The sequence below is a fragment of the Magallana gigas genome, chromosome 8 (assembly GCF_963853765.1).
Source record: "Magallana gigas chromosome 8, xbMagGiga1.1, whole genome shotgun sequence".
Taxonomy (NCBI): domain Eukaryota; kingdom Metazoa; phylum Mollusca; class Bivalvia; order Ostreida; family Ostreidae; genus Magallana; species Magallana gigas.
Window position 1 is genome coordinate 35,499,767 of NC_088860.1, and position 8,602 is coordinate 35,508,368.

Genomic DNA, 8,602 nt, shown 5'->3' on the forward strand with positions numbered 1-8,602 from the left:
CCGGTATTAAAGTGGGTAATAGATTTAACACATCCATTTTTGATAGAAAATATTATATTAGCAAGAGAGCTGTTTATATATTAACTTAGAGTTGAAACAAAAGAATTATGTTCCCTACCTTTATCTCAAATAGACTAAAGATAGATTTTTCAAGACCTATAAAATCATTTTTAAGAAAAGGTCCAGTTGTCAAACATTTGGGGGGGGGGGGGGGGGGAGGGGTGTGTGAAAATATAACAAAACTTCATTGCCTTCATTATAAAATATTCTTGGTTTTTTTTTTCATAGGCATGCATGTAAAGTTAAAACACAGAAGCAGGGAATGGAATCCAAAGTTTTTATTTGTTGTATATCCTCTCAAACATTCACCTGACACGTAAAACAATGAGTAATTATAACAAGGTGAAGAGAATAATAATATTTCTCATCACTCAAAGCCGTGCTCGTCTTATCGCGCACAGAAACACGCAAGAAAAATTTCAAAACATTCTAAAATAAAGTTTTTTTTCTCTCTCCTATGTCATGTGAATAATATGACTTTCAGGAGCTGTCCTAGACCCCGGAGTACACATCGGATGGAATCTTCCATATTTTAGAAAGTACTTTACACAAATTGCGGTCAACTCGGGGCTTCGCTTGAAAATCTTGGAAGCCATGACATCTACAAGAAGAAAGAAAACACACCCTTCGACTTTCGACAAGAAATAATGATTGACTTTATGGTAAACGACTTATCGATGAATGATGTGCTACATGTAGTATCATTTATTGATACATTATTATTATTATTATTATTATTATCATATTATTGATTCCAAATAATTTCACGTTTCAGTGATGTTATCTATAACGATATGAGCTGTGATATTTATTTTTCTTTGTATTGATCGGATTTTATTTCAGAGTAGAGATTAATAGAGTAGTTAAATAAAATATGTGATTATAAGTGATTATATGTACAAGAAATCAACACAGAATTGCATAATCAGTCACTGAAAAGTTTTAATTTACATGTATATCATTTGTATCTAATACATACTGTATACAGGGTTATTTTCGCCCCGTGTTATTTTCGCTCCTTTTTTACTTGCAAACGGTTTCGCCCCGTCTTGAATTAGCTAAGACAAAGTTTTGAATAAAGAATATCGTTTAAGACATAGGAAGTCGCCCAGTCTTAAATTCGATCGCTGTCAACGAGGGCGAAAGGGGCGAAAATAAAACGGGGCGAATATTTCCCTGTATACAGTATAGTGAATCACGAGCACGGAAATCACAGCATATATTGCTTTGATAAAATATTTAATTATTTCTATACATTGTATTTATAGAAAATCACAGTAGATTATGGTGCATAATATAGCTGAACGTAAAGATTTAATGAGGTTATAAAAGCGCTTCATAGTTTCATATTGTTGGCGTCATTCATTGCTTTGGTGAATACATGTACAAAAGGTTTTGGGTTTTTATTTCATCAAAGCACACAATCACAAGTACAAAGGTTTGGGAAATAAAATTAGAACTCAAATCATCTAATACTAAAAGGGGTCTTTATTATAAAAACTATCAAAGTGAATCATAATGAAAACAACTAGTGTGGCTTTGCTCCTTGTATCAACATTTTAAAAGAGTTACATCAATAGAGGATCGTGACGTCAATAAAATTGTTAAAGAGGTTATTCTTTCTCCTAATTTATGCTAAAAACGAGCTTTGTTGGGAAAAAATATTTTTCCTAGCTCCTTTCTTTCAAAAAATAGGATGGCTTGTTCGATAACAGATAATGTTTTCCCCTTATGAAACAAAGCGATTTGATAAGAGGTGCTCCTATCAATCGATTTATTTTTATGAGATGATTTAATGTTAGGTTTAAACAATGCCAAATGTTTATTAATATTTCAAATCTTTTAATGATCCTTAAAAGCGATCGAAGAGAACATTTTACTTCTCTTAAAAAATTTCAACATTTCCATCAAAGCCACTTGATGAAAAAAAAAACACCCCAAAAAACACGGAGACATCTCAAAGAGTTTACCTCTTTAATTATCATAAAACCTGGTTATACTAATAATGCAATCAAAGATTGCATGACAGCAAACAGTTCAAGACAAAAAAAAATAACTTTTGAACAAGTTTCTACTGGGATAAAAATCACAAAAATGTATAAATAACATCAAACAAAGAAAATTGCAATATAATGACAACAGGTAAAACTTTGGTAGATAATATATTTGCATATAACAGAAAAAAATAACACATCTATATTGTAGAAACTGACACCAATTTGGTGTAAGTCTACATGGTAAGCCTAATAATGCTAGAAAGCAAAAATAACACTTGTCACTTGTTGACTCAACTGAAGTCAAAATCCAAAGTTGTTCAGTTAATAATAACACCTAGAATGATCCTATTAGATTCATCATTACTCGTACAGTGTGTGGCTACTGTATGTTGGCCTAAACAAATCGATTTCAGTTATTGGCACTGTTATGTCATAAGCCATATTTTGACATGAGAAATATTATCTTAATATACAGGTATTTCTTCCGTGGGCAGACAAACGGAAGAGACAATATTTAGCTCTTATGCAGCTGAGGGAAAAATCTTTGCTGTTCGGATATAAATCTTGAACGAAAGGTTCTCTGGCAATTTTTCCCCACAAGAAAACAATACTTAGAAACTCCATTGGCTATTATTTGTACATAGTTTTTTTGGTTTCTGTTCATCGTTCACTGACTGTAGTACACAATTCCTGTGGGTACACACGAAGCTTGTATACTTTAGACCACTAGCCCGAGTTAACGAAATTTTGGGCTCTATGAAAGAATTGTTGACAGCGAGGCGAAAGTAGGTTTATGTCCCTGACCTGAAGCTTTTCCTTTATACAAGCTCTTATCAAAGCCAGTTCATAATTCTGGGAGAGATCCCTGGGCGATCGTATCAAAACCTCTGCAAGTACATCATTTAACAGTTCACATTTTTTTGTCATTTTTATTTCGTTTTGTGAAAATAAATATCAAATTTAAATTTTGTCTATTATGGTTTATTGGTTTGTTAATGCATCCAGAAACTGTTTTAGTACTTATATGGTGCTAGTAAGAAATGCAGCCAAAAAACTAGAGTAGGTTATTAATGTAAGGAATCGCTAGTTTAATCACATTGAATGGATGCTGATACAGCGTTACTAGAGTATGTGTGGCTTATGGTGACAGATTTATAAGACTGGACTCCTTAATGAGTTAATGCTACAACGGATGTTAGAGTGTTTGATATTCTCGGTCATGGTCATCCCCAACCCTACTGGTGGCGTTATGGTTTTTTTTCTATAGACACGCCTTTTCTGTTTTCTAATTACATAAAAGTACTTATAATCATTTTACCAAAAACATATCTGTCTTAACATCCTTTAAGCCTGAAAAATGCTAACTGACCGTAGTTCAACTCATTGAAATTTTCTCGTTTTCATGAATATTTTTTTAATGCTTGACAGGGCTTTGAAAGTACTCTAATATACACGTATTGTGTAAATGAATTTTTTTTCAGCAACACCTTTACACTCTTTTCTGAAATCAGAATATCGAAACTAATTGTCTAAAGGGATACACAATTCTCTTTGAGTTGAGTTGTATATCGTTCAGGTGGATAGTGTAAACCTTAGTGAGATATATTTAACGTTATGAAATGAAGTGTTATGAAAGGATACAGTTATTTTTTTACGCATAAACGCTGTTGTGAAGATTTTCTTTGCGAAAGTGTGAAGGAACCAGTTGGAATAAAGAATGAATTATTCATGAGAACAATATATTTTAGCGAGATTAGCATTAGTTATTCAACGATGCTGTTACTGTAATGGCAAAGTTAGTCTTGTAAAAATTTCAATAATACTAAACCATTCAATGAATTCTTTTTATATGAAAATGGATTTCATTTTCAATTAAATAGCATGTCTAAATTACTTGTGAGAAATCTTCGAATTGTTGATACACATTATTGCGATAACCTTGAGCTTAGAATAATATTCCAAGAATACTGATAAAATAATTGAGTTAATAAGCGGGACATGGCAAAACGAATTTTGTTTTTTCTAGCTACATGTTTTAGTCATTAATAGGTTAAATATCCCCAATTCTATGTAAATTCATAAACATCAAAGCTGTCTGAGAGGTTTATTTATAAACGTGCGCAATGGGGGATCAAGTAAAGGGGCGTTTGGCATTGGAGCATAATGTTCATAGTTTAAAGGCTAGAATATCATCAAAGTCTTCAGAAATATCTTTCAAGTTCAGTATCCAAGAACAAAAAATCTTTTGCAGTTAATAAACAATCAAAAATTTGGTACAGAAATGTCTCCCGACCAATTTTTAAAAAAATCTACCGCGTATTTCCCCGTGTCTCATATTATGCACATTACTTTCAGAACCGTGGGTCAAATGGAAGACGATATGAAATAATTGGACATGACCTCGTTACGTCTGCGTAATTTGATGTAACAATTCTGTAATAGATCGATTGTTTAGGTCTCGCGTTACCATTTTAATCAGTCAGCTGCCTGACAAACAGCTGATTACAACATAGGGGTACGTGCTGACAATCTCCTATACTCCGATTAATATGCACGAGCGTTGTTGATGGGAGACCGCCTCTGGTCCCCCAAAGGGATTCAATTACACACAGAGTCTAGAGAAAATAGTCCCAAGAATTATTCTGGTCATAAACATATTTATACCACTGGCAAATATTGTTGCAAATTACTCGGTAATAAATTAAGCCCACGCATATATATTTGGGTGTACGTAAATAGTCTTGTATCTTTAGTAATTGAGTTTTTTTTTGGTAATGGGTTCGGTGAAAAAAAGGGTGGAGGTGTTAACGGTATACCAGAGATCATCTATTATTTACGACTCCTCATATGTATAGTTATAACAGTTTAATGAGGTCATCCTAATCAGTGCAACCACACAGGATACTGAGGTAAAATAATCATCTAAAACATTTAGACGATTCCAAGAATTGTACAACCGGGATTCTAAGAATCAGCTGTTCTCACATAGAAGAGATTCCGCCGCTGTGATTTTTAAATGTTCAATCAGATAACACGGTGAGAAGTACTTGATTAATCACGTCTTTTCTGCGATGTTGAGAGCAAAATTTATTTTCATCATTACGATATACACCATATGTCACAAAATTACTATTATATACTTAAATGCTTGGGCAAATTTAATTGTGTGGATTTTTAGATAATTCTATCAGTAGATAGCCAATTAAAATCAATATTAAAAGCATTAATGGGTAACATCGTTGCTATTTATCATATTTCCGACAAGAAAAGAATTGTTCAATATTAGACATGATGAACTGTTAATAAGACGTTACATTAAAAGCGGTCAGATTATACAAAAAGTCTTATTAACTAGTTAGTGTGACATGAAAAAATACATTAACTACATGCATAATACATTTTATTTGAATTTTAAATAGAGCTTTTTCAAGGTTTAGGCAAAAGCATTTTGACGACAATTAGAGCTTTGTTTGATGAGCATGCAAATGAGAATTATGAGCTTTCAGTGACAACGACCTCCGATTTACAAAATAATTACAATTGATACGAAAAATATTCTTTTGAAAATGAAAAGAAAAATCTTTATTAAAAAAAAAATTGATATCAAAACTCTTGAGTTATTTTGAAAACCAGTTTCATCATCAGGGTATCTTTAAGATTATGTTAACTTCGGATACATGAAGTTTAGAGTACATGCATGGGTTTAGAAAGAAAAAGAAAACAATAAAAAGGAAGCACACTGATTAGGTACCAAAGAAAACAATCTTACCTTCCGATGAAAGACTTCGCCGCATAGGTACTGCATTTATTTCCATAGCGACTAGCAGAAAGGCTAGAGCCAAGCAGATGATCTTAGTTTCCATACTGACGGCTGTAAAGAGGACCCAGCAATAAGAATAACACCTTAATATAGAGGCTGTGAAAAGTCACGTGATTATCAGAGACTATCCTTCGAAAATTAACAATGATTATTTGATTTCCGAGGCTAAAGGTTGCAAGGGCCAGACACCTAAGATGCTTTGGGGCGTCACCGGTGAATGATGCCGGTCTCTAGAGAAAACAGCTGATTCAAGACCAGCGTCCACTCCAAAGCCAATGAGGCCTAATACAGTGGCTTAAATCAGCTGTATTCAAGAGATTCCAATTTGATTTTTTTTTGGCAGATAAAAATCTCACATTAGGAAAGGCTACTATTTACACATGATGAGGTACCATTGTTAGGTGCTTACCTTAGACTGTTGGCAACCAGCTGATGGAGTGCGAAGCTAAGTGGACGAAGAAGAGGCGTGCAGGGCTTTATATATATACACGCCTATGAAGAACAGGCATTAGATTCACGCCTGATCGTGAGGGAATGAAATCACTCTACGCGGATGTGAGATGGCCTCCTTCTCATTCTGGGTTTTCCAAAAGTAAAAATTTTTGTGACCAGTTTCAAATATGGTACTATGTATGTTTCATAGAAAATGAGAAGTACTTTGTTAAAAAAAAAACAAATTTTTGGTGCAATACTTGAACGATATAAACAGATAAATTGCTTGCCGGAAACTTATTATTAAAATATTTCAGCCGGAAATTGTAGTGCTATTCCTGAATTAACCGTTTTAAATTTTTTTTCTTGAAAACATAATTATAAGTTTCTAAAATTGTTGACATGAAAAAATTGCAACGGAAATGGAGAAGTTATCCTTCGATATGATATGTACTTTTAAAAACAAAAAATTAATAACTTGATACAGAATAAAAATATTTAAAGGTACTTTAACGAAATGACTTGCTTTTAAATTGGTGTGCTGTAAATATTTCATTTTTTGAAAATAGAGGCAGGGAGGAATTGTAATATAGAGAGATCGTTAGGAATAAAATTGAATTATTGAGGACATCGATATCAAATTAATTCAAAAGAGCGAGATAAAGCCATTGTTCTGTGTTAACGTTTTTGTAATATTTGAGATATCAGTGTTTGAAATGTCCCCTGTGGTTTGTAATATAAAACTCTATAACTGAGAACACTTCTCAATTAAAACATTTATACGCGGGGGTAACCCAATAACGTACAGTAGTTGTTTCGGTTTCATTTCCAATCTCCTAAAACCTTAAAAAATATATTTCTTTGAACTAAACGCTTCATCAAATGACACACTCGCCAAACTAGCTTACAACCCCCCCCCCCCCCCCCCAGATGTTATCAAGCATGTTTAATGCATTATTTGGAGTGTCAAAATAATTATCATATAGAATGTACATAAATAAGTAATCAGGCAAAAAATAATCACATATACAACTTGTGTTTTTAATACTCACCCGATGTGCATCGATCACCGGCTATCAACTAATGTATCTGAGGCTGGGATTTTTTCATGCAGTGACATTCTCTCCATTGCACAGTCATTTTGGGGTACTTTTTGGGTAGGTAAACGTAGAATGATCAGTCATTTGATATGAAATAAAAGACTTGGTCATGTTTATTCTTTAAATTTATAATAGCTAAAAAAAGTATTCCTAACATCGTTTAAATCACTGACCCCCCCCCCCTTTTATAAAACTAGCGTGGCACGACATCGACACACTAAAAAATTTTTATCCCAAAAATTGAAAAAAATTAACTTGACCAGTTTATGCGGTGTATTGATTATCAAATAATTATACTATATATTGATTGATTGATGTCAAATTCTAGACTCTAAGAGATACCTTGTTAATTTCCACATGCAAAAATTATTTTCACTTTCTTTGAAAATTTGCAAAAAAAAAAAATCGCATAAAGATAACTGTGAGCTTATAACTGAATTTTAATTGTGAAATCATTTTTCGAAGATATCCATCAATATGACGTACGTGTATATTATACAGTCGATCATTAAACATTAGAACATCTAATTACTAGCTTCTCTGATATTTAAAGTCAGTTCTATTTTTGGTTAACAAATAATAATATTCATTAATTTTTATTGATTAATAATGATTGAAAAATACTGTGCTCATCATGTCTACGCTTATGCCGCAACTATAGACAGGAAAGGAAAACAATTTTGTGTGTATCTAAATTAAGGAGACTACACTTAAAAGTCCGGTCATTCCCATTTTCCAAAATTCGTATCTGTGAATCGGCAATATTGTACAGATTTATAAACCAATTATGTCTACAATACGTATGTACATATGAATATAAAAAAACGAATCCGATTTGCACGCGTATACATGATATATCAAACAATATACTAGACCGAATCAACTTAACCCTAACCCTGACGTCACAGGAAATACGCCACAATTTATACTCAATCACTTCACTTTCCAATTTCAAGTTCAACTACTGTATTTTCACTTCCTTATAAATGTATCATAGACACGTAATTTTGGTGGTATATCTTTAAAAAAAAAATTTGATATATCAGGCGAGATGTAATATTTGCAGACGTTGCAGAAGAAAAAGGTATACCAGCGTCACTAAATTATGTTACTTACGAATGCAATTATTTCAACCGTTAGCTAGCCTACAGTTCGAATAACACAACAGAGATAGTAGTTTGCTGTTTATATCT

General features: G+C 32.8%; 1 long non-coding RNA gene across 1 annotated transcript; it reads right to left on the bottom strand.

Annotated features, from left to right (window-relative positions):
• Positions 1-323: 323 nt before the first annotated feature.
• LOC105319895 (uncharacterized) lies at positions 324-7,376 on the bottom strand. Its single transcript, XR_010708776.1, has 4 exons — positions 7,362-7,376; positions 6,287-6,454; positions 5,827-5,928; positions 324-661 (listed from the first exon to the last, which is right to left on the bottom strand). It is a non-coding gene; the product is annotated as an uncharacterized lncRNA (long non-coding RNA).
• Between the last annotated feature and the right edge of the window lie 1,226 nt (positions 7,377-8,602).